The sequence below is a fragment of the Rhinoderma darwinii genome, chromosome 1 (assembly GCF_050947455.1).
Source record: "Rhinoderma darwinii isolate aRhiDar2 chromosome 1, aRhiDar2.hap1, whole genome shotgun sequence".
Lineage (NCBI taxonomy): Eukaryota > Metazoa > Chordata > Amphibia > Anura > Rhinodermatidae > Rhinoderma > Rhinoderma darwinii.
Genome location: NC_134687.1, coordinates 263,314,654 through 263,339,338, shown reverse-complemented (window position 1 = coordinate 263,339,338; position 24,685 = coordinate 263,314,654). Strand labels below are relative to the sequence as shown.

General features: G+C 41.2%; 1 long non-coding RNA gene across 1 annotated transcript in view; it reads right to left on the bottom strand.

Moving 5' to 3' along the window:
- Positions 1–24,685, bottom strand: part of LOC142741018 (uncharacterized) — a 51,438-nt gene that overhangs the window by 17,903 nt on the left and 8,850 nt on the right. Inside the window, exon 2 of the long non-coding RNA XR_012880968.1 lies at positions 19,116–19,185. This is a non-coding gene — a long non-coding RNA (uncharacterized LOC142741018). The remainder of the gene's footprint in view (positions 1–19,115; positions 19,186–24,685) is intronic.

Below are 24,685 nucleotides of genomic sequence, written 5' to 3'. Positions count from 1 at the left end.
GCTCTGAAATTAAAAAAATGTCATTTTTTCCAATAAAATGTCATTTGTGATCAAAATTTCTTATTTTCATAGGGAACAAAATACCCCATTTTGTTGCCCAATTTGTCCTTAGTGTGGCAGTACCCCATTTGTGGTGATAAACTGCCGTTTGGGCCCATGGGAGGGCTCAGAAGGAAAGGAGCGCTATATGTTTGTTGGAGTCCAGATTTTGTTGGATTGGTTTTCGGGTGCCATGTCGCATTTGCAGAGCCCCAGAGGTATCAAAGCAATGGAAACGCACCAAAAGTGACCCCATTTTGGAAACTACACCCCTCAAGGAATTCATTTATGGTTGTTGTTAGCATTTTGACCGCACAGTTTTTTCACAGCACCTATTTCAATTGGGCTGTGACATTAAAAAAATGTCATTTTTTCCAATAAAATGTCATTTGTGATCAAAATTTCTTATTTTCACAGGGAACAAAATACTCAATTTTGTTGCCCAATTTCTCCTGAGTGCATCAATACCCCATTTGTGGCAATAAACTGCCGTTTGAGCCCATGGGAGGCCTCAGAAGGGAAGGAGCGCTGTGTGTTCTTTGGAGTACAGATTTTGCTGGTTTGGTTTTCGTGTGCCATGTCGCATTTGCAGAGCCCCAGAGGTATCAAAGCAATGGAAACCCACCAGAAGTGACCCCATTTTGGAAACTACACCCCTCAAGGAATTCATTTATGGGTAATGTGACCATTTAGACCCCATAGTTTCTTCACAGAACTTATTTGAATTGGGCTGGGAATTTAAAAAAAATATATTTTTTCCAATAATATGTCATTTTAGCTCAAAAATTCTTATTTTCACAAGAAATAAAATACTCAATTTTGTTGCCCAATTTGTCCTGAGTGCGGCAATACCCCATTTGTGGTGATAAACTGCCGTTTGGGCCCATGGGAGGGCTCAGAAGGAAAGGACCACCATTTGGCCTACTCGGGATTTTCTAGTGCGAAGTCATGTATGCAGAAGCCCCTGAGGTACCAGTACAGTTGAAACCCGCAAGAAGTGACCCCGTTTTAAAAACTACACCCTTAAGGCATTCATCTAGAGGTGTAGTGAGCATTTTGACCGGAGACCTACACCCCATAAACTGTAATGTGGGTTCTCCCGGGTATGGCAATACCCTACATGTGGCTGTTATCAGCTGCCTGGACACACAGCAGGGCCCAGAGGGGAAAGACGAGGGGGGATAAGCTGTGCGGAGTGCATCAGGGTAAGTAAAATTGGGGTAAATTATAAACCAAGGGATGTATGATAAATTTTAAAACACTTTCATACAGAGCTCTGGTTATTCGGGACACGTGTCACATTGATATATTGTGTCCTCCCTTATCCCCCTCTTATAGCAGACTTTGCACCTCTTTTGACTTTTTCCCTTCTTGCCAGTTTGGGGAACTTCCCCTGGAAAGTGTTGCCCTGGTACGATGCGTGTGGGCTCGCTTCCAGAAGTACTGGGTGCCCCCCCTTCTTGGTCCCTAAAGATTAGGTTCTTGATAATCACCTCTTGAAATTCCAGGAAAGTTCCCGTCTGGCCTGCACATCGACGTAGCACGTATGCATTGTACAAAGCCATCTATATGATGTTCCCGGCCAGCTTCTTATACCACACCGCATGGCGCTGTAGGGCTTCAGGGCTTGATCTTACAAGTCCATCCCTCCCATGTACCTATTGTAGTCCAGGATGCAGTCTGGTTTGGGGGTGGCCTTTCCTTCATATATCCTAAACCTGTAGGTATACCCTGATGCACTCTTGCACAGCTTATACATCTTCACGCCATACCTTGCCCTCTTACCCGGCAGGTACTCGCGGAATTGAACCCTCCCTTTAAAATGTACCAGGGACTCATCAATAGAAATACACTTCTTGGGGGTGAATGCTTGGGAAAACCGGGCACTGGAACGGTCTAATAGGGGTCTCCGTTTAGACAAACGGTCAAAACTGGGGTAATCTCGGGGTGGGCACGGCTCATTATCAGTATAATGTAAGAAGCGAAGTATTGCCTCATTTATTTATTTTTTTAGGTTCCAGTTCAGTTCTGAAGTTGCTTTGAGGGGCCCATATATTAGAAACCCCTATCAAATACCCCATTTTAGAAACTAGACCCCTCAAAGTATTCACAACAGCATGTAGAAAGTTTATGAACCCTTTAGGTGTTTCACAAAAATTTAGAGCAAAGTAGAGGTGAAATTTAAATTTTTTTTTTGTCAGAAAATCCTCTTTATACCATTTTTTTTATAACACAAAAGGATTTATCACAGAAACGCAACTTAATACGTATTGCCCAGATTCTGCAGTTTAGAGAAATATCCCACATGTGGCCCTTGGGCGGTAATGGACTGAAGCACCGGCCTCCGAAGCAAAGGAGCACCCAGTGGATTTTGAGGCCTCTTTTTTATTAGGCACCATGTCCGGTTTGAAGAGGTCTTGTGGTGCCAAAACAGTGGAAAGCCCCCAAAAGTGACCCCAATTTGGAAACTAGACCCCTTGAGGAATCCATTGTAGTTTTCTTGGGGTGCATGCGGCTTTTTGATCAGTTTTTATTCTATTTTTAGGTGGCGTGGTGACTAAAAAACAGCAATTCTACTATTGGTTTTTTTTCGTTTTTTTTTACAGCGTTCACCGTGCGCTATAAATGACATATTCACTTTATTCTGCGGGGCGATACGATTACGGCGATACCAGATGTTTATAGTTTTTTTTTATGTCTTATGGCGTTTGCACAATAAAATACGTTTTGTAAACAATCATTCACTTTTTGTGTTACCTTATTCTAAGAGCCATAACGTTTTTATTTTTCAATCAATAAAGCCGTGTGAGGACTTATTTTTTGCGTAACGAACTGTAGTTTTGATCAGTACCATTTTTAGGTACATGCGACTTTTTGACCTCTTTTTATTCCATTTTTTGGGAGGTGAAGTGACCAAAGAATTGTGATTGTGGTTCGGTTTATTATTTTATTTTACGGCGTTCACCGTGCGGGATAAATAATGAAATAATTTTGTAGTTCAGGCCGTTACGGACGCGGCGATACCAATTATGTATAGTTTGTTTGTTTATATATTTTTATTAATAATAAAGGACTGATAAGGGAAAAGGTGGGATTTTTACTTTTATTACTTTTAAATCTTTTATTTTCTAATTTTTACACATCTTTTTTTAACTTTTTTTTCACTTTATTACTTTGTCCCACTAGGGGACATGAGGGCAGGAGGCTCTGATCGCTATTCTAATACACTGCACTACATGCGTAGTGCAGTGTATTAGAACTGTCAGCTACTCACTGACAGCAAGCATAGTGGGTCCTGACGTTGTCAGGACCCACTAGGCTTCCGTCTATGGCATAGCCGGACGCCATTGTTTGGTGTCCGGTTGCCATAGTCAACATCGCCGACCGCTATCGCGTAGCAGGCCGGCGATGGCAGCTTAACCCCTAAAAAGCCGCGATCTCTATAGACGTACTATTACGGCATGGAGCGCGAACGATACAGCTGCCATGACGTAATAGTACGTCAAGGAGCGGGAAGGGGTTAAACATTGTTCAAATTTTTTTTATTTTTTTCACGAGTCAGGAAATATTATAAATTAATTCTAATTTATAATATTTCCCATTGCTGGTCACTAGATGGAGCTATTCCCAAAATTGCAGCATTGCATGTGGTAAAGCAACCACATTGCTTTATGCTGCAAAATTGGGTAAAAAGCCCTCGCTCTAGTGAGCTCTCAGCATCCCCCCCCTGCTTTATCCTGGCTAGTGCCGGGATAAACGAGGGGTTTGAACGGTCTAACCTCCTACACTGTGTGTCGCCATTTTTTGAGCTAACACACAGTGTAGTAGGTTTACATACAGTAGTAAACGTACACAAACACGAACATACATATAAATCTCTTACCTGCTCCTGCCGCCGTGGCTCCCTCCGGCCCGTCCGCTCCGTCTGCTGCCGCTGGTCCAAATGCACAAGTCCGGAAGCCGCGACCGGAAGTAGTAATCTTACTGTCCGGGCGCGACTTCCGGTCCACACGAAAATGGTGCCGGACGGCGCGCATTTCAAATTGGACTGTGTGGGAGCGGCACATGCGCAGTTCCCACACAGACGGCGTACATTGAAGTGGATGGGACGGGAGCCGTTCGCAGTCCCTATGGGACTGTGGCTGCCGTATTCCATGTCTGTATGTGTCGTTAATCAACACATACAGAAATGGAAAAAAAAATGGCAGCCCCCATAGGGAAGAAAAAGTGTAAAATTAAGAAAAAGTAAAACACAAAACACACAAATAAATATAAACATTTTTAATAAAGCACTAACATCGTTAACATATTTTAAAAAAAATTGTGATGACACTGTTCCTTTAATGACCAAGCCATTTTTTACGTTTTTCCATCGTCGCATTCCAAGAGCTATAACTTTTATTTTTGCGTCGACATAGCTGTATAAGGTCTTGTTTTTTGCGGGACAAGTTGTACTTTTTAATAGCACCATTTTGGGGGACATATTATTTATTGATAAACTTATTAACTTTTTTGGGGGGGGGGGGGGAAATAGAAAAAAACCCTGGAATTTCGCCACTCTTTTTCGCATCTTAAATCAACAGCGTTTACCGTGTGATATAAATAACACCATAACTTTATTCCGCGGGTTGTTACGATTGCAACGATACCAAATTTGTATAGTTTTTGTATGTTTTACTACTTTTACACAGTAAAAACGCTTTTTTTTCAAAATTATTTGTTTTTGTGTCTCCATATTTGAAGAGCCGTAACGTTTTCATTTTTTCGCCGATGCGGTTGTATGAGGGCTTTTTTTTGCTGGAAGACTTGTAGTTTTTACTGGTACCATTTTGGAGTAGATGCGACTTTTTGATCACTTTTTATAAAAAAAATGTAAAGTCAGGATTCACAGAAAAATGCAATTTTTCCATAGTTTTTTATTACATTTTTTACGGCGTTCACCGTGCGGGTTAAATAATGTTATAGATTTATAGTCGGGGTCGTTACGGACGCGGCGATACCAAATATGTGTAACTTTTTTACTTTATTTTGGTTTTTTAATAGTGAAGCATTGTGTAAGGGGAAAAGCTGGGTTTTTCATTTTTTTCACATTTTTTTTTTCATTAACTTTATTAAACTTTTTTGTTACTTTTTTACTAGTCCCACTAGGGGACTATAATATGCGATTCTCCGATCGCTATTGTAATACACTGCAATACTTTTGTATTGCAGTGTATTACTGCCTGTCCGTTTAAAACGGACAGGCATCTGCTAGGTCATGCCTCCGGCATGATCTAGCAGGCAGTCGCTCCAGGCAAACCTGGGGGCCTTTATTAGGCCCCCGGCTGCCATTAGAGACACAGACACTCGGCGATCGTATCGCCGGGTGTCAGTGGGAGAGAGAGGGAGCTCCCTCCCTCTCCAAAACCACTCAGATGCGGTGCACGCTATTGCGCACCGCATCTGAAGGGTTAAACGGGTGAGATCGATACTAATATCGATCTCACCCGGCAGAGCAGGGACGCTCCCAGCCCTCAGCTGCCTCTAGCAGCTGAGAGCAGGGAGATTTGACACTCCCTGCTCTGTTTACTTTATCCTGATGCAGCGTCGTGAAAAGGCGTATGCATCAGAATAAAGCCCATTAGTGGCCGCCGTTAAAAGGCGTATTGGCGGTCACTAACGGGTTAAGGTTGTTACGGTCGCAGCGATACCAAATTTGTATTGCTTTATTATTTTTTTCAATTATAAATGACTTGATAAGGGAAAAAGGGCGATTGTGTTTTGTGTTATTATTTGAAACTTTTATTGTATTTTTTACAACTTTTATTTTTCCTTTTTTTACACTTTTCTTTAGTCCTACTAGGGGACTTGAAGGTCCAACTGTTTGTTTGATGTTCTAATACATTGCACTACCTATGTAGTGCAATGTATTAGAACTGTCAGTTGTTCACTGACAGCAAGCCGATCAAATCGGCTAACGTAATGGCAGATAGGAAGCCATTGTTAGGCATCCGGTTGCCATAGTAACAGTCGCCAGCCTTGCCATCGTATGGCAGGGCTGCCGATTTCATACAAACCACTTTGATGCAGCGATTGCATTGAATCGCTGCATTGAAGGGGTTAATGGCAGGAATCGGAGCTAGCTCCGGTTCCTGCCAATAGATCGGGGTGTCCGCTGTAACATACAGCGGACACCCACTGCTGACGCCGGCTCAGCTTCTGAGTCGGCGCCATCTTGCCGATGGTACCGGAAGCCTTCTGGGCCCCGCCGACAACGGGGCATAGGAGGATTTCGTTACTGGCAGACCGGGAGGTAAGTATTAGCCCTCCGATCGCCTTTGCAGCCACCGGCAACCCAGCGATCACGTTGCTGGGGTGCCGGTGGCTATAAACTCCTCACATGCTGCGATCTCTATTGAATGCAGCATGTGAGGGGTTAATCGGTCGGATCGGAGGCCGATACCTCAGGGTGCCAGCTATAACATACAGCTGTCACCCGGCGGTGATGTCGCTGGCTCAGCTCCTGAGCCAGCTCCATCTGTTTCATGTACAGTTACGTGGAGATGCGCGAAAAGACCATCTCCCATCACGTAACTGTACGTGAAATGGCGCGAAGGGGTTAAGAAAAGTTATTAAATACAAAAAAAACTGGCTGCAATCTGTGAAATCGGATAAAAAAAAACAAACCCCAAAATAAATTACTCCCCCACCGCTCCAAAGCCAGCGGCCGGCTCACCAGGCGGAAGGGGTCGCGGGACATAGGGAAGCGCATCTATCAGACATTTATGGCATATCCTGTGGATATGCCATAAATGTCTTTCATGACAAAACCCCTTTAAGGGTTGAAACAATTAATCTATTTAATTAGCACGAGTTCAAGAGAGCACATTATACAGATCATATACAGCAAATAAAATCCACGGGGAAACAAAAGACCATAAATATTCCTCCAGGCAAATCATAGCGGTGCTTATCAACAGCAAGGTACAGTTAATCATAAACAACACAGAAAGTGGAAATCTGCGGCACTCATCAATCCTTAAAATCAGTCCTTTTATTCAGTCATATTAAAACATAGGCGATCCAAACTTGATACATAGGCGACGGCCGTTTCGCGCTATCCGCACTTCATTTTGGCCTCAATAGTACCGCCCAGACACGATACTTATAATCCACCTTGACAAAAAAATAAGCCGTACACAAAATGTAGCAAATTCAAATCACGCAAAGTTTACATAATTCAATTTAAAATATAATTTAAAAAACCCTCAAAAGCATTTGATTCTGCTGGCAGAGGTGGGTTAAGAAAACCTGTAATTTCGTGATGTAAAAACTTGAAAGAACATTTGGTGAAAGGTAAGTTCTACCTGGTTGAAAAATGCAATACTGTATATTTACTACCAAAGGAGACGCAATGGATTAACATAATGGAGCCAGTAGGACCCCTTAGGTTTGAATAACCGAAGTGATTTGAGTTCTTATTTATATTTTTAAATGTATTATGTAAGCTTTGCATGTTTGAAGTTCATACATTTTTACGTAAGCCTGGGACAAGTTTTCTGCCCTCAACAACTTTAGAACATGTATTCTTATTTTACCCTTTCATGACCAAGGGTCATTGATGTCCCTGTGTCCAAGTCAAATTTCCCATATCTGATATGCACTTCTTTAACCCCTATCCGCACAAGTAACTAACTATACGTTGTTGCGGGAGGTTACTTCTCGCACGAGGACGTATAGTTATCGAGTTGTTTCCGGTGACAGTGTGCACCAGGAACCGGGAGGTCAGCTGTCGCCGACAGCTGACACTCCACTCTTGCCGGCCTGCGGTCCTTTGCCGCTGATTTCGGCGAATTAACCCCTTAGATGTGGCGATCGGTTGCAAACGCCGCATTTTAGGGGTTTCAAGCATATCGGCAGATCCCGGTCCGAAATCGCGGGGTTTGCCGGTACTTAGCATGGAAACCGGTAGCCAAACAATGGCCTCCGTGTCTGCCATGGACGGAAGCCCATCAAGCCCAACCTAGAGCTGGTCCTGATAGGCTTCATGTCAGTGACAGGAAGTCACTGTGTCGTTCCCGATGCACACTGTCGGTGACAAGGTGTGCATCGGGAAGAGGGAGGTCCGCTGTCCCCGACAGCTGACACTCCAGTGTTGCCGATCAGCGGCTCATCGCCGCTGATTTCGGCAATTAACCCGATAAATGCGAGGCTTGATTGCGATCGCCGCATTTAGGGGGTTTGTAGCACATCAGCGGCCCCCATGCAAGTGTGGGGGTTGCTGATGCTTGTGATGGCATCCGGAGGCCAGACAACGGCCTCCGGGTCTGCCATGTATTGAAGCCTAAGAGGACCAGCCTGTAGACTTACTGTCAGAGTGACTGACACAATCCTGTGAAACGCCTAAAGGTTTAAAATACTTTCTGAATGTGGTTTTGAATACTTTGAGGGGTGCGGTTTTCAAAAAGGGGTGATTTATGGGGAGTTTCTAATATAACTGAAAAATAACTGAATTGGTCCCTGAAAAAATAGCCTTTTGAAACTTTCTTGAAAGTATGAGAAATTGCTGCTAAAGTTCTAAGGCCTCATGTACAAGACTGTAGCCATGTGCATGGCCGTGATTTTCGGGTTGGCCAGCCACGGAGTGACAGCCACGAGCCACTCGCAAATCACGTGCCGTGCACATGGCCGCGGCCATTATTTTGAATGAGCCCGGACCGCAGAACACGGCCGTAATAAGACTTGTCCGTACTTTCTGCGGTGCGGGCTCCTGGGCCATGCACGGACTGTGAAAACCATGGTTGTGTGAATGGCCCCATAGGAATGAAAGGGGCCGCAATTCTCCCGTGGGAATTGCGGCCGCAAAAGCACGTTCGTGTGCATGAGGCCTAAGCCTTGTAACGTCCTAGAAAAAATAAAAGGATGTGAAAAAAAACTATGCAAACAAAGTAGATATATGGGAAATGCTACTAGTTAACTATTTTGTGTGCTATTACTAATCTGTTTTGCAAGAAAAAACATTTAAATTTAGAAAAATGCACATACTTACAAAAATGTGACGTTTTTCACAAATAAATATTGAATTTATCGACCAAATTTTTTCACTAAAATAAAGTACAATATGTCACGCGAAAACAATCTCAGAATCGCTTGGATAGGTAAAAGTATTCCAGAGATATTACCACATAAAGTGAAAAGTCAGATTTGAAAAAATCATGTGTGTTCACGAGGCCAAAACAGGCTGGGTCCTGAAGGAGTTAAACAATAATATCTTTGCAACCGCTTTGAATATCACAACTCATTTTACTTTGTTTTTCTTTTTACAAGACTTATGAGGCTTTAATTTTCTAGATTAGTTTAATTAATTCTATGTTTTGAATTTTTATTATGAGCAGACAAAACACTAAAGATGTGAAAAAAAAACCACTGTAAGTATGTGTGTGTGTATATATATATATATATATAATAATAATAATAATAATAATAATAATCTTTATTTATATAGCGCCAACATATTACGCAGCACTTTACAATTTAGAGGGAACATGAAACAAACAATATCAGACATTACATAGTGACAAAGTTCATTTACAATTCAAACCTGGGTAGTGAGGACCCTGCTCGCAATATATATATATATATATACACACACACACACACACACACACACACACACACACACGGTGGGCCACTTATATGGATACACCTAAATAAAATGGGAATGGTTGGTGATATTAACTTCCTGTTTGTGGCACATTAGTATATGGGAGGGGGGAAACTTTCCAAGCTGGGTTTTGACCATGGCGGCCATTTTGAAGTCGGCCATTTTGTATCCAACTTTAGTTTTTTCAATGGGAAGAGGGTCATGTGACATCAAACTTAGAGAATTTCACAAGAAAAACAATGGTGTGCTTGGTTTTAACATTACTTTATTCTTTCATGAGTTATTTACAAGCTTCTCTTTGTTTACAGCCATTGACATGTCGCAGAGGTTAACACGTGAGGAGCGGATAGAAATTGTGTTGATGTCTGGTGAACGCAGTACCCGGGTCATAGCAGCAGATTTCAATGCAAGACACCCTACGAGACCACCCATCTTTCATGCTACAGTTTGAAAACTGCTTGCCAAGTTTCGTGAAACTGGTTCAGTGTTGGATTTGCCCAAATGTGGACGCATGAAAACTGTCTCTAATGAAGAAACATCAGTGGCTGTCCTAGCTTGATTCAGCAAGAGCCCACAGCGTAGCACTCGCCGTATGTCACTGGAGAGTGGTATCAGTCGAACATCCCTTACAAACTCCAGCTGCTGCAGCATCTCAACGAGGATGACCCTGATTGGCGCACTGAATTTGCAGAATGGGCGAAACAAAAATTGGAACAGGACCCTGAGTTTACACAGAAATTATTATGCACATTGGATTTAAGTGTCAAACATTTAATTATTAGTTTTTCAATTAAACTCATGGATGGTATTGTCTTAGGGCTCTTTGGATTATTGTAATCAATCTCAGACACCTGTGATAATTAGTTTGCCAGGTGTGCCAAATCAAAGGAAAACTACTTAATAATGACGTTCCACATTATTAAGCAGGCCACAGGTTTCAAGCAATATGGGAAAGAAATAGGATCGCTCTGCTGCCGAAGAGCGTGAAATTGTCCAAGGTATTGCACTAGGTAAGAAAACATTGGATATTTCAAGAAAACTTAAGCGTGATCATCGTACTGTGAAAAGATTTGTGGCTGATTCAGAGCACAAACGGGTTCGCTCAGATAAAGGTATAATGAGGAAGGTTTCGGCCAGACAAATTAATAGGATTAGGAGAGCAGCTGCTAAAATGCCACTGCAAAGCAGCAAACAGGTATTTGAAGCCGCTGGTGCCTCTGGAGTCCCACGAACCTCAAGGTGTAGGATCGTCCAGAGGTTTGCAAGTGTGCATAAAGCTATTATTCGACCACCCCTAAACAAAGCTCACAAGCAGAAACAGTTGCAGTGGGCTCAGAAATACATGAAAACTAATTTTCAAACCGTGTTTACGGATGAGTGCCGTGCAACCCTGGATGGTCCAGATGGATGGAGTAGTGGATGGTTGGTGAATGGCCACCATGTCCCAACAACGCTGCGACGTCATGTTTTGGGCTGGAATCATGGGGAGAGCGCTGGTAGGCCCCTTTAGGGTCCCTGACGGTGTGAAAATGACCTCTGCAAAGTACGTCGAGTTTATGACTGACCACTTTCTTCCGTGGTACAAAACGAAGAACCGTGCCTTCTGTAGCAAAATTATCTTCATGCATGACAATGCACCATCTCATGATGCAAATAATACCTCTGTGTCATTGGCTGCTATGGGCATAAAAGGAGAGAAACTCATGGGGTGGCCCCCATGTTCCCCTGACCTCAACCCTATTGAGAACCTTTGGAGCATCCACAAGAAAAATATTTATGAGGGTGGGAGGCAGTTCACTTCAAAACAGAAGCTCTGGCAGGCTATTCTGACATCTTGCAAAGATATTCAAGCAGAAACTGTCCAAATACTCACAAATTCAATGGATGCAAGAATTGTGAAGGTGATATCAAAGAAGGGGTCCTATGTTAACATGTAACTTGGCCTGTTCAGTGTTTTTTTATTGAAAGAGCTTTTGATTTCTGTAAATATGACCTCCTGATGCTGCAAATTCAACAAATTAGCATTTTAGTTCTCTTTACAACCTTTAAAACGTTTTGATCTCTGTTGTGCATAATAATTTGAAACCGTGCATTTTAAGCTTTTTACTTCTAAAAAAAAAAATTGGGGAACGCGGTATATATATATATACATATACATATATACACACACACACACACACACACACACACACACACACACACACACACACTACCGTTCAAAAGTTTGGTGTCACCCAGACAATTTTGTGTTTTCCATGAAAACTCACACATTTATCAAATGAGTTGCAAAATGACTAGAAAATATAGTCAAGACATTACAAGGTTAGAAATAATGATTTTTATTTGAAATAATAATTTTCTCCTTCCAACTTTGCATTCGTCAAAGAATGCTCCATTTGCAATTACAGCATTGCAGACCTTTGGCATTCTAGCTGTCAATTTGCTGAGGTAATCGGGAGAAATTTCACCCCATGCTTCTAGAAGCCCCTCCCACAAGTTGGATTGGCTTGATGGGCACTTCTTGCGTACCATACGGTCAAGCTGCTCCCACAACAGCTCTATGGGGTTGAGATCTGGTGACTGCGCTGGCCACTCCATTGCAGATAGAATACCAGCTGCCTGCTTCTTCCCTAAATAGTTCTTGCATAATTTGGAGGTGTGCTTTGGGTCATTGTCCTGTTGTAGGATGAAATTGGCTCCAATCAAGCGCTGTCCACAGGGTATGGCATGGCGTTGCAAAATGGAGTGATAGCCTTCCTTATTCAAAATCCCTTTTACCTTGTACAAATCTCCCACTTTACCAGCACCAAAGCAACCCCAGACCATCACATTACCTCCACCATGCTTGACAGATGGCGTCAGGCACTCTTCCAGCATCTTTTCAGTTGTTCTGCGTCTCACAAATGTTCTTCTGTGTGATCCAAACACCTCAAACTTCGATTCGTCTGTCCATAACACTTTTTTCCCAATCTTTCTCTGTCCAATGTCTGTGTGCTATTTGCCCATATTAATATTTTCCTTTTATTAGCCAGTCTCAGATATGGCTTTTTCTTTGCCACTCTGCCCTGAAGGCCAGCATACCGGAGTCACCTCTTCACTGTAGACGTTGACAGTGGCGTTTTGCAGGTACTATTTAATGAAGCTGCCAGTTTTGGACCTGTGAGGCGTCTATTTCTCAAACTAGAGACTAATGTACTTGTCTTGTTGCTCAGTTGTGCAGCGGGGCCTCCCACTTCTCTTTCTACTCTGGTTAGAACCTGTTTGTGCTGTCCTCTGAAGGGAGTAGTACACACCGTTGTAGGAAATCTTCAGTTTCTTGGCAATTTCTCGCATGGAATAGCCTTCATTTCTAAGAACAAGAATAGACTGTCGAGTTTCACATGAAAGCTCTCTTTTTCTAGCCATTTGGAGAGTTTAATCGAACCCACAAATGTAATGCTCCAGATTCTCAACTAGCTCAAAGGAAGGTCAATTTTATAGCTCCTCTAAACAGCAAAACTGTTTACAGCGGTGCTAACAATTGCACAAGGGTTTTCAAATCATCCATTAGCCTTCTAACACAGTTAGCAAACACAATGTACCATTAGAACACTGGAGTGATGGTTGCTAGAAATGGGCCTCTATACACCTATGTAGATATTGCATTAAAAACCAGACGTTTGCAGCTAGAATAGTCATTTAGCACATTAACAATGTATAGAGTATATTTCTGATTAATTTAATGTTATCTTCATTGAAAAAAACTGGGCTTTTCTTTCAAAAATAAGGAAATTTCTAAGGGACCCTAAACTTTTGAACGGTAGTGTGTGTGTGTAATATATATATATTACTGTTGAAGCTCTAACAATTAAGGGTTCCGTCGTTGTGCCGGAACCAATAGCGTAAACTAAGCTATTGATTCCGTCAAAACAACAGAACCCTTGCACAACTGAGACAAACGGAAACTATTGGGACCGGATCCGTCACCATTGAAATCAACGGTGATGGAAACGGAAACAGACGGAACGGGAACCTGGCGCATATGTGAACGTAGCCTTAGTCTTCTCTCTCGGCCAGCCTGGATTGCTGTGAGGGGAGAGTGAAGAGGGATTTAAGGCTATATTCACACGACGTGAAAAAAAAGGCAGTTTAAAATGGATCAACTGTTAGTTTTTCAAGGCTGTTTTGCATCAGAGGGCCTCAAAATTTGAATCTATTTCCCATCTGTCTGACCGTTTTTAAACTACATTTGCCATCCGTTTTTCATGGCCAATAAAAAAACATGGATGAGGTGTGTTCGTTAGGGCTTTTTGTCCCAACCCCCTGAAGACACCACACTGCCCATTTAGATAGTACCGCATTGCCCCTGTAGATGCCAGTGCCCATAAAGTGCTACAGTTCCAGCTGTAGATAGTGCCCACACAGTGCCCATGTAGACAGCACCAGTGTCCCCTATAGGTAGTGCCCATATAGTGCTACAGTGCCCCTGTAGACAGCGCTACCTAAGCTCCCTTTAGGAGCGGAACCCCCGGTAAGAGCGCTCAGGCCGGGGATCCGCTCCTAGAGGGAGCCCCTGACATCTGTCCATATATGGACTGCGACGTCAGGTGCTCCCTCTAAAAGAGTTGTCCCCAGGCCAGAGTGTTGCCGATGCTCTGGCTGGGTATTCCGCTCCTAGGGGGAGCTTAGGTGGCGCTATCTACAGGAGGGTTGTGTTTGCAGCTATCTACAGGGAGGTTGTATTCCGGGCATCTCAAAGCCCGGGCAGACATGAAAGTGCTTGCACTGAAACAGCACTGCACACATTGAACCCCGTTTCCGGCTGCCAATGTTTAGATTCGTGACAACTGCACAGGGCATCGGCAGCTGGAACATATAAAGCCATATGGCTGTCGTGAAGGGCTTAATATTGTACTGCTAGTTCATCCTTCCCTCCCCCATTTTCCTTCTGTGCTTTACTTTTTAGTTAGCAGTAGTAATTAGCTAAACAACTCTAGCACCGTGTGCTGTTCCACCAACAGTCCATAAGGTGTCTGGAGGTATAAAGCCAAATTTAGGTAAGGCTTCGTTCACATAAGCGTTCTGTCATAGCAGAACGAAAAACCGGAGCTGCTGAATCCGTCCCATGACGGAAACCAACAGTGGCCGACAGAACTCATTGACTTTAACCCCTTCCCGCTTTGGCCACTTTTGACCTTCCTGACAGAGCCTCATTTTTCAAATCGGACAGGTTTCACTTTATGTGGTAATAACTTCGGAATGCTTTTACCTATACAAGGGATTCTGAGATTGTTTTCTCGTGACACATTGGACTTTATGTGAAGGTTAAAATTTGCTCGGTACATTTAGAATTGAATTATGAAAAAACAAAAAATTAAGTGAAAGTTTGCAAAAATTTTAATTTTTCTAAATTTAAATGTATCTGCTTGTAAGTTAGGCAGTTATACCAAACAAAATTGTTGCTAATTAACATCCCCCATATGTCTACTTTAGATTGGCATCGTTTTTTGAACATTTTATTTTTCTAGGATATTACAAGGCTTTGAACTTTAGCAGCAATTTCTCACATTTTCAAGAAAATTTCAAAAGGCTATTTTTTTCAGGGACCAGTTCAGTTGTGAAGTGGCTTTTAGGGCCTTATATATTAGAAACCCCCAATAAGTCAATCCATTTTAAAAACTTCACCCCTCAAAGTATTCAAAACGGCATATAGAAAGTTTCTTAACCCTTTAGACGTTTCACAGGAATTAGAAACGCAACTCAATATTTATTGACCAGATTCTGCAGTTTTAGGAAATAGTAACCCTATTTGGGAAGATACACCCCTTAAGTAAATTATCTAGTGGCATAGTGAGCATTTTGACCCTACAGGTTTATTGCAGAAATTATTGGAAGTAGTCCGTGAAAATGAAAATGTACATTCTTTCAAAGAAAATGTAGGTTTAGCTAATTTTTTCTCATTTCCACAAGGACTAAAGGAGAAAAAGCACCGCAACATTTGTAAAGCAATTTCTCTCGAGCAAAACAATATCTCATATGTGGTAATACATGGCTGTTTGGACACACGGCAGGGAAAGAGCGCCATTTGGCTTTTTGAGCTCAAATTTAGCAGGAATGGTTTGCGGATGCCATGTCGCATTTGCAAAACCCCTAAGAGACCAAAACCGTAATAACACCTAAAAAGGGACTCCATTTAGGAAACTACACCCCTTGAGGAATTCATCTAGGGGTGTAGTGAGCATTTTTACCCCACAGGTGTTTCATAGATTTTATTAGAATTGGGCAGTGAAAATAAAAACAACCCTTTTTCTTCAATAGGATGTAGCTTTAGCTCAATATTTAGTGAGAAAATGAAAAATTAAGGGAAAAAAACCCCTAACATTTGTAAAGCAACTTCCCTGAAGTACGGAAATACCCCGTATGTGGTCATAAACTGCTGTTTGGGCACATGGCAAGGATCAGAAGAGAAGGAGCGCCATTTCGGATGGCAGATTTTGCTGGATTCGTTTCTGGTCGCTATGTAGCATTTGCAAAACCCCTTTGGGACCAAAACAGTTGAAAGCCACCAGAAGTGACCTCATTTTGGAAACTACACCCCTCAAGGTATTCACCTAGGGGTGTAGTGAGCTTGTTAAACCCACAGGTGTTTTGCAGAAATTGGTGTGCACTCAATGTTGCAGAGTGAAAATGGGATTTTTTTTTCCATAGATCTGCCAATATGTGGTGCCCGGCTTGTGCAATCATAACAAGACAGCTCTCAAATTATTATGCTGTTTTTCCCGGTTTTAGAAACCCCCTACATGTGGCCCTAATCTTTTGCCTGGAGTATTGACAGGGCTCAGGAGTGAAAGAGTACCATGTGAAATTGAGGCCTAATTTCGCAACTTACAAAGTATTGGTTCACAATTGCAGGGCTCTGATGTGATATAATAAAAGAAACCCCTGAGCAGTGACCCCATTTTGGAAACCACACCCCTCAATGCATTTATTAAGGGGTGTAGTGAGCATTTTCACCCCACAGGTCTTTTCCATAAATGAATGCGCTGCGGATGGTGCAAATGAAAATGTTAAATTTTTCCCCAAATGTGCGAATTCAGTGGCAAATATGTTGTGCCGAGCTTATGCCCTGGAGAGACACCCCCCAAAAAATGTTAATAGGGTTCTCCTGGGTTTGGCGGTGCTATATATGTGGAAGTAAACTGCTTTTTTGGCACACTGTAGGGCTCAGATAGGTGGGAGCGCCATTCGGCTTTTGAAGTGTAGATTTTGCTTGCTAGTAGTTTTGTTTGAGTAGTGCTGGTATTTCAGTTTATAATGGTGGGGCATATGTAAGCTGGGCAGATTACATAAGGGGCATAGTCAGGTGGTATAATAATGGGGTAAATAAATAATCCATAGATGTGTTACGCTGTGAAGCAATCCTTTCTGCACAGGCCAGTGTCACACTGATAAATGGAGTCCTTTCTTATCCCCCTTTTGGTCCACACTCCGCACCTTTGCAGTTTGGGGAATTTTGCTAGGAAGTGTTGTCCTGCTATAATACGGGCGCCCTCACTTCCAGCAGATATGTTTGGGCCCTCCCCTTCCTGGTTCCCTAATTTTAGGGCTCCGATAAATCGCCTCTTGAAACAGACGAAATGTTCCCCTCTGATCTGCACAACCGCATATTTTTATTTCCGGGCTTAACTAATTTTATTTTTTGATAGACGTAGTGGTATGAGGGCTGTTTTTTTGCGGGACGAGCTGTAGTTTTATATTTGTAGCATGTTTGGGTACATGAAACTCTTTGATCACTTTTTATCCTATTTTTTAAGACAAGGGACCAAAAACAGCAATTCTGGAATAGTTTTGTTTGTTTTTTTATACAGCGTTCACCATGCTTTATAAATTACATGTTAACTTTATTCTGCGGGTCCGTACGATTTCGGCGATACCCAATTTATAGCACTTTTTTATGTTTGACAACTTTTAGCACAATAAAATTACTTATGTAAAAAGAATGTATTTTTTCTGTCGCAGCGTTGTGAGAACCATTACTTTTACGTTTTTTAGTCGACGGAACGGTATGAGGGCTTGTTTTTTGCGAGAAGAGCTATAGTTTTTATAGGTACCATTTTTGGATACATGCGACTTTTTGATCATTTTTTATTTACATTTTCGTAGGGCAAAGTGACCAAAAACAGAAATTCTGGCATTGTTTTTTCCGTTTTATTTTACGTCGTTCACTGCGTGGAATAAGTATCATACAATTTTTTATAGTTTAGGCCGTTATGGTTGCGGCGATACCAAATATGTATGGCTTATTTATCTTTTTCAATACTAAAAGGACTTGAGAAGGGAAAAAAGGGCGATTGTGTTTTATTTTATTACTTGAAACTTTTATTATATTTTTTACAACTTTTTTTTTCACTTTTCTTTAGCCCCTTCTCTCCGCAGCCATTTTTCGGATTTTCACGTTTGTTTTTTCCTCCCCACCTTCGATAAGTAATAACTTTTATTTTTCAATCAATATTGCCGTATCAGAGCTTGTTTTTTGCGGGACGAGTTGTAGATTTTCACAGCAACATTTTTTGTACCATATAATGTAGTGGGAAACGAGAAAAAATATATATATGTGGGGTGGAATTGGTAAAAAACAAAAACAGCGATTCCTCAACCTTTTGGGTGGTTTTGTTTTTACGGCGTTCACCGTACAGTAAAAACGGCATGATAACTATATTCTGCGGGTCAATATGATTACAGTGATACTAAACTTATATCGTTTCTTTATGTTTTACTACTTTTACAAGGAAAAAACTGATTGTTAAAAATAAAATTAGAGTTTTGTCGCCACATTCAGAGAGCCATAACGATTTTATTTTTCTGTCGATTTAGCTGTGTGAGTTTTTTTTTTCGGGGCGAGCTGCAGTTTATATTGGTACCATTTTGGGGTACGTGAGACTTTTTGATCACTTTTTATTTCATTTTTTGTGGGAAAAGGGACCAAAAAAACAGCAATTCTGATGTTTTTAATTTTTTACAGCGTTCACCATGCGGACTAAATAATGATATATTGTAATAGTTCAGACTTTCACGGACGCGTCGATACCAGTTATGTTACCTTTTTATTTTTTTTACATTGTGCTTGAGGGAAAATGGGAAAAGTTTTTTTTTTTTAGCTTTTAATTTTTTTTATTTGTTAAAAAAAAACTTTGTTTTTTACTTTTCCCCCTAGGGGACTTTAACCAGCGATCGTTAGATCGCTTGCACGATATACTGCAATACTAATGTATTGCAGGATATCGTGATTCTGACAGTCTCCTATGAAGCACCCGTGCCAACCAACGGCTCCCCACGCGATAACCACACAAACCCTGCTGTCTTCTGAGAATGTGGGACTTTGCACAAAGGAAAAATTTAATTCTATACAATACAAAGTAAAATATTAAGGAACATGGAAGGACAATATACATACCTGAACGAACATTTAATTCATCCTCTATCTTCAGGTGTGAGGTCTAGTACTTCGCCCCCAAATTCTATATCTATATAGTAATGTGAAGGAAATGGTCATTAGGTAGGATGAAAAAGACGATCGATACACTTCACCCTCTCACTGCCAAGGACATACGTCTCATACCTCATGACTCTAAATGCTGGCCACAACTTTAATAAAATGGCTAAAGCTTAGATTTTCAAGTGATATTAAAGCCTAGAATCTTAAATTATATCAGATCGAGCGGAAATACATACTTGTTTAAAGTAGAGTGCAGGATTCAAAGTTTTAGTGCCGTGTAGCTACTGTTCAGCGCCTGTGCAAAAGCACATACAGCCAAGAAAGCGGTCAGATGCTGCCATCATAACTTTTCTATTTTTTCAACGACATAGCCATATGAGGGCTTGTTTTTTGCGGGACAAGTTGTAGATTTTAATTGCAGCATTTTTGGGTGCACATAGTATATTGATAAACGTAACTTTTTTTTGGGAGAGAATTTAAAAAAACAAAACAAAAACCATCTATTCCAGAATAGTTTTTTTGCGTTGCAAATTTATGCTTGTCACTATGACGCGTAAATAACATATTACCATTACTCTATGGGTCGGTATGTTTGTGGCGATACTAAATATGTATAGGTTTTATTGCTTTACTACGTTTGCACAATAATAAAAAAAAATTTTTTTTTGTTTAAATATATACTGTATATTTATTTTTACATCGCCGCATTTCAAGAGCCGTAAATTTTCTATTTTTCGTACATATGGCCATATGTGGGCTTGTTTTCTGCGTTTGGTGTCGTTTTCATTGGTACTATTTTGGTATACATGTGGCTTATTGATTAACTTTCATCTGATTAATTTTTGGAAAGGAATAGAAATAGAAAAAAAAAATGAATTTTTCCGTTTGAGGTTTTTTTCTACGACATTCACCCGGCGGTTTAATCAATGTGTTAACCGCATTGTTCGAGTCGTTACCATTGCGGCAATACCATATATGTGTATTTTTACACTTATTAACCCCTAGGCGCACAACGACGCAACTGTACGTCCATGTGGCCAGTGTCTTGGCGATAGTGTGCATCGGGAGGCCAGCTGTCCCTGACCGCTGACACTCCACTGTATGCCGATCAGTGGCTTATTTCCGCTGATTTTGGCAATTATCCCCTTAATTGCAGTGATCGATTGCAATCACCGCATTTTAGGGGTTTCTAGCACATCGGCAGACTTCACAATGAAATCGTGAGGCTTGCAGATGGCTAGCATGGCGACCGGAGGCCAAGTAATGGCCTCCGTGTCTGCCATGTACGGAAGCCAAACAGGACCAGCCTCCTAATAGACTTCCTGTCAGAGTGACAGAACGTCACTGCCGTTCGCGATGCACACAGTCGATGACTCCACTGTTAACGATCAGCGGCTAATTGCCTCTGATTTTGGCAATTAACCTGTTAAATGCAGAGCTCGATTGCGATCTCCGCATGTAGGGCCTTTGTAGCACATCAGCAGCCCCCATGCAATTGTGGGGGCTGCGGATGCTTGTAATGGCACCCGGGGGGCCAGACAACGGCCCCCGGGTTTGCCATGTATGCAAGCCTATGAGGGTCAGTTTCTAGCTGGTCCTCGTAGACTGTCAGAGTGACTGTGACGTCACACTGACAGGTAGTGTAACGTATTCCAACTAGGTACTGCAATGTATTCTAGCAGCGATCAGAGCTGCAGGTAAAAAAAGAAACTAAAAAGTAAAGAAGTAAATAAAAAGTTACAATTGTTTTACAAAAGTGTAAAAATAAAAGATTTTTTTTCCTATAAGTCTCTTATTATAGGGAAAAAAATCAAACCGTTAAAAAACAGTACACATTTCGTATCACCGCGTTCGTACCGACCCAATCTATAAAACTATGTTAATTTTACCGCACGGTGAACGCCGCAAAAAAACTAAAAACAATGCCAGAATCATTATTTTTTGGTCACCACCCCTCCCAAAATATAGAATAAAAAGTGATCAAAAAGTCTCATGTACCCAAAAATAGTACCAATAAAAACTAGAACCCATCCCGTAAAAATCAAGACCTCCCACAGCTTTTTTGACTGTAAAATAAAAAAGTTACGGCTCTCAGAATATGGTGACAGAAAATAAATTATTTTATAAAGAAGTGATTTTATTGTGCAAATGCTGCAAAACATAAAAAAAACTATGTACATATGGTATCGCCGTCATCGTACCGACCCGCAGAATAAAATGGTCATTTATAGCGCATTATGAACGCCGTAATAAAGAATTTAAAACCGCCAAAATCACTTTTTTTTGTCACCAAAGTTCTAAATAAAATGTAATAAAAAGTGATCAAAAAGTTGTATGTACCAAAAAATGGTACCAATAAAAACTACAGCTCGTTCTGCCATGGAAATATAAAAAAAGTTATGGCGTTTGGAAGGCGTGGAGTGAAAAACTAAAATGGAAAAGCAAAAAAGGAGCAGTCCTGCAAAGGTTAATTCATTTCTATTAAAAAAATTAATTATTACCATTGCGTTACAAATTTAGGGTATGTTCACACGCTTAACAAAAAACTTCTGAAAATAAGGCGCTGTTTTCAAGGGCTCCTGATTTTCAGACGTTTTTTGAGCAACTCGAGTTTTTCGCGGCGTTTTCGCAGCGGTTTTATATAGAGTCTATGGAAAAACGGCTCCAAAAACGTCCCAAGAAGTGTCCTGCACTTTTTATGACGAGCCGTCATTTTACGCAGCGTCTTTTAACAGTGATGCGTAAAATTACACCTCGTCTGAACAGAACATCGTAAAACCCATTGCAAGCAATGGGCAGATGTTTGCAGACGTAATGGAGCCATTTTTTCAGGCGTAAAATGCCTGAATTACGTCTGAAAATAGGTCATGTGCACATACCCATAGGGCGACTTTTTCTCCTTTATCCCTTGTGAAAATGAAAAAAATTCAAAATTTTAGTGGACGACATGTGCATCTTATTCTACAGGTTAATACGATTATGGCGATACCAAACTTATAGGTTTTGTTTTACCTCATTATTTAATTTCATTTTTTTAACCTATTTGCAAAAACAAAAAAATAGAAAATGTTTTGTGTCGCCATGTTGTGAGAGCCATAACAAAGCCATGTGAGGGCTTAATTTTTGCAAGGCGAGCTGTAGTTTTCACCGATACCATTTCAGGGTATATGTGACTTTTTGATCACTTTTTATGGATAGCTAAGGTGACCAAAAAACAACAATTTGCGTGTTCTATCATTTATTTATTTTTTACGGCGTTCACCGAGCTGGTTAAACGATGCTATATTGTGATAGTTTGGACTTTTACGGACGCGGCGATACCAGTTATGTTTACTTTTAATTTTTTTTTTACTTTAGGCGAAATATGAGAAAAGGTTTTTTTTTTTTACTTTCAATACACTATTTATTTATTTTTAAAACATAAATTGTTACTTTTCAGTCCTCCTAGGAAATTTGAACCAGCGATTGTTGGATCGCTTGGATAATATACTGCAATACTAATGTATTGCAGTATATCGTGATATGGACAGTCTCCTTTGAAGCCCTTCCAGAGGCAGAGCTTTAACCCCTTAATGACCAGCCTATTTTAGACCTTAACCTCTTCCCGCCCTGCTCCGCAATAGTACGTCCTGCAGAGGGTTGCTTCCCGCATCAGGACGTACAGTTGCGGAGTAGTTCCCGGCGCACACTGTCCTAACGGACAGTGTCCGGGAAGTCAGCTGTCCCCGACAACCGACACTCCAATCTTGCAGGTTAGCGGACCATCGCCGCTGATTTCGGCAATCAACCCCATAAATGCGGCGACGACTGCGTTCGCCACATTAAGGGATTTGAAGCACATCGGCAGCCCCCACGAAGTGATTGTGGGGGCTGCCGATGCTTGTCGTGGCAATCAGAGGTCAGACAATGACCTCCGGGTTGCCATGTACGGAAGCCTCGGAGGAGCAGCCTCCTGCCGGTCCTCCGAGGCTTCCTGTCATTGTGACGATCACGTCACTATGACAGTTGGAATGCATTACAGTAATGTATTCCAGCAGCGATCAGAGCTGCAAGTCTAAGTGTCCCCTAGTGGGACAAGTGAAAAAAGTAAAAAAAAAAAAGTTATAAAAATGTTTTCAAACAAAGTGTAAAAATAAAAGTTATGTAAACAAACACTGCATTTTTTGCCTATAATAAGACTTTCATTATAGGAAAAAAATTAACGTTAAAAAAAAGTACACATATCTGGTATCACCGCGTTCGTAACGACCCCAACTATAAAACTGTAGTTATTTTTTTCCCGCACGATGAACACCCCAATAAAAAAAAAAAAAAGAAAAAAACTACACCAGAATCTATATTTTTTGGTCACCACCCCTCCTTAAATAGAGAATAAAAAGTGATCAAAAAGTCACATGTACCCAAAAATAGTACCGATAAAAACTTCAACATGTCCTGCAAAAAACAAGCCCTTACACAGCTTTTTGGAGTGAAAAATAAAAAAGTTACAGCTCTCAGAATATGGTGACACAGAAAATAAATTATTTGATAAAAAAGTGATTTTATTAAGCAAACGCTGCAAAACATAAAAAACCTACATACATATGGTATCGTCGTAATCGTATCAACAAGCAGAATAAAGTAAAATTGTCATTTATAGTGCACGGTGAACGCCGCAAAAGATAACCTAAAAAAACATTGTCAGAATTGCTTGTTTTTTGTCACCTGGCGTGCAAAAAAAATGTAATAAAAAGGGATAAAAAAAAAAAAAAATCGCATGTATCCCAAAATGGTACCAATGAAAAGTACAGATTGTCCCGCAACAAATAAGCCCTCACACGGCTCCGGTGGTGAAAAAATAAAGAAGTTCTGGCTCTCAGAATATGGCGATGCAAAATGTGCAGTGTTTTCTAAAAGCGAGTAACATCAGACACCATTTCTCAGTGCGACACCAGTTACACATCTCTGAATTATTTACCGCATTATTATACCCTCTTATTATGCCCTGATGTACCCCGCACAGATTACATATACCCTGATGTACCCCGCACAGATTACATATACCCTGATGTTCTCCGCACAGATTACATATGCCCCCACATTATAAACTGAAATACCAGCAAAACCCCAAACAGAAAAACTACCAAGCAAAATCTGCGCTCCAAAAGTAAAATGGCGTCCCTCCCTTCTGAGCCCTGCAGCAGTTTGCGTCCACATATATGGCATTGCCATACCCTGGAGAACCCGCTTAACATTTTATGAGGTATTTGTCTTCAGTGGCACAACATATTATGCACTAAGATGGCATATCAGTGGAAAATTGCAATATTCACACCATCCGCCGTGCATCAACCCGTTTGCGCACTAGGACTTAATAGCACGTCATGGTGCGGGGGTTGACGTATGAAGCAGGCTCACATGCTGAGCCCGCTCCATACGCTGCGGGTGCCGGCAGTGTATTACAGCGGACAACCAGGACTAACGGACAGGAACAGCGATCGTGCGGTTACAGAAGAATGGAAAAATAACAATATACTTCAATACATTAG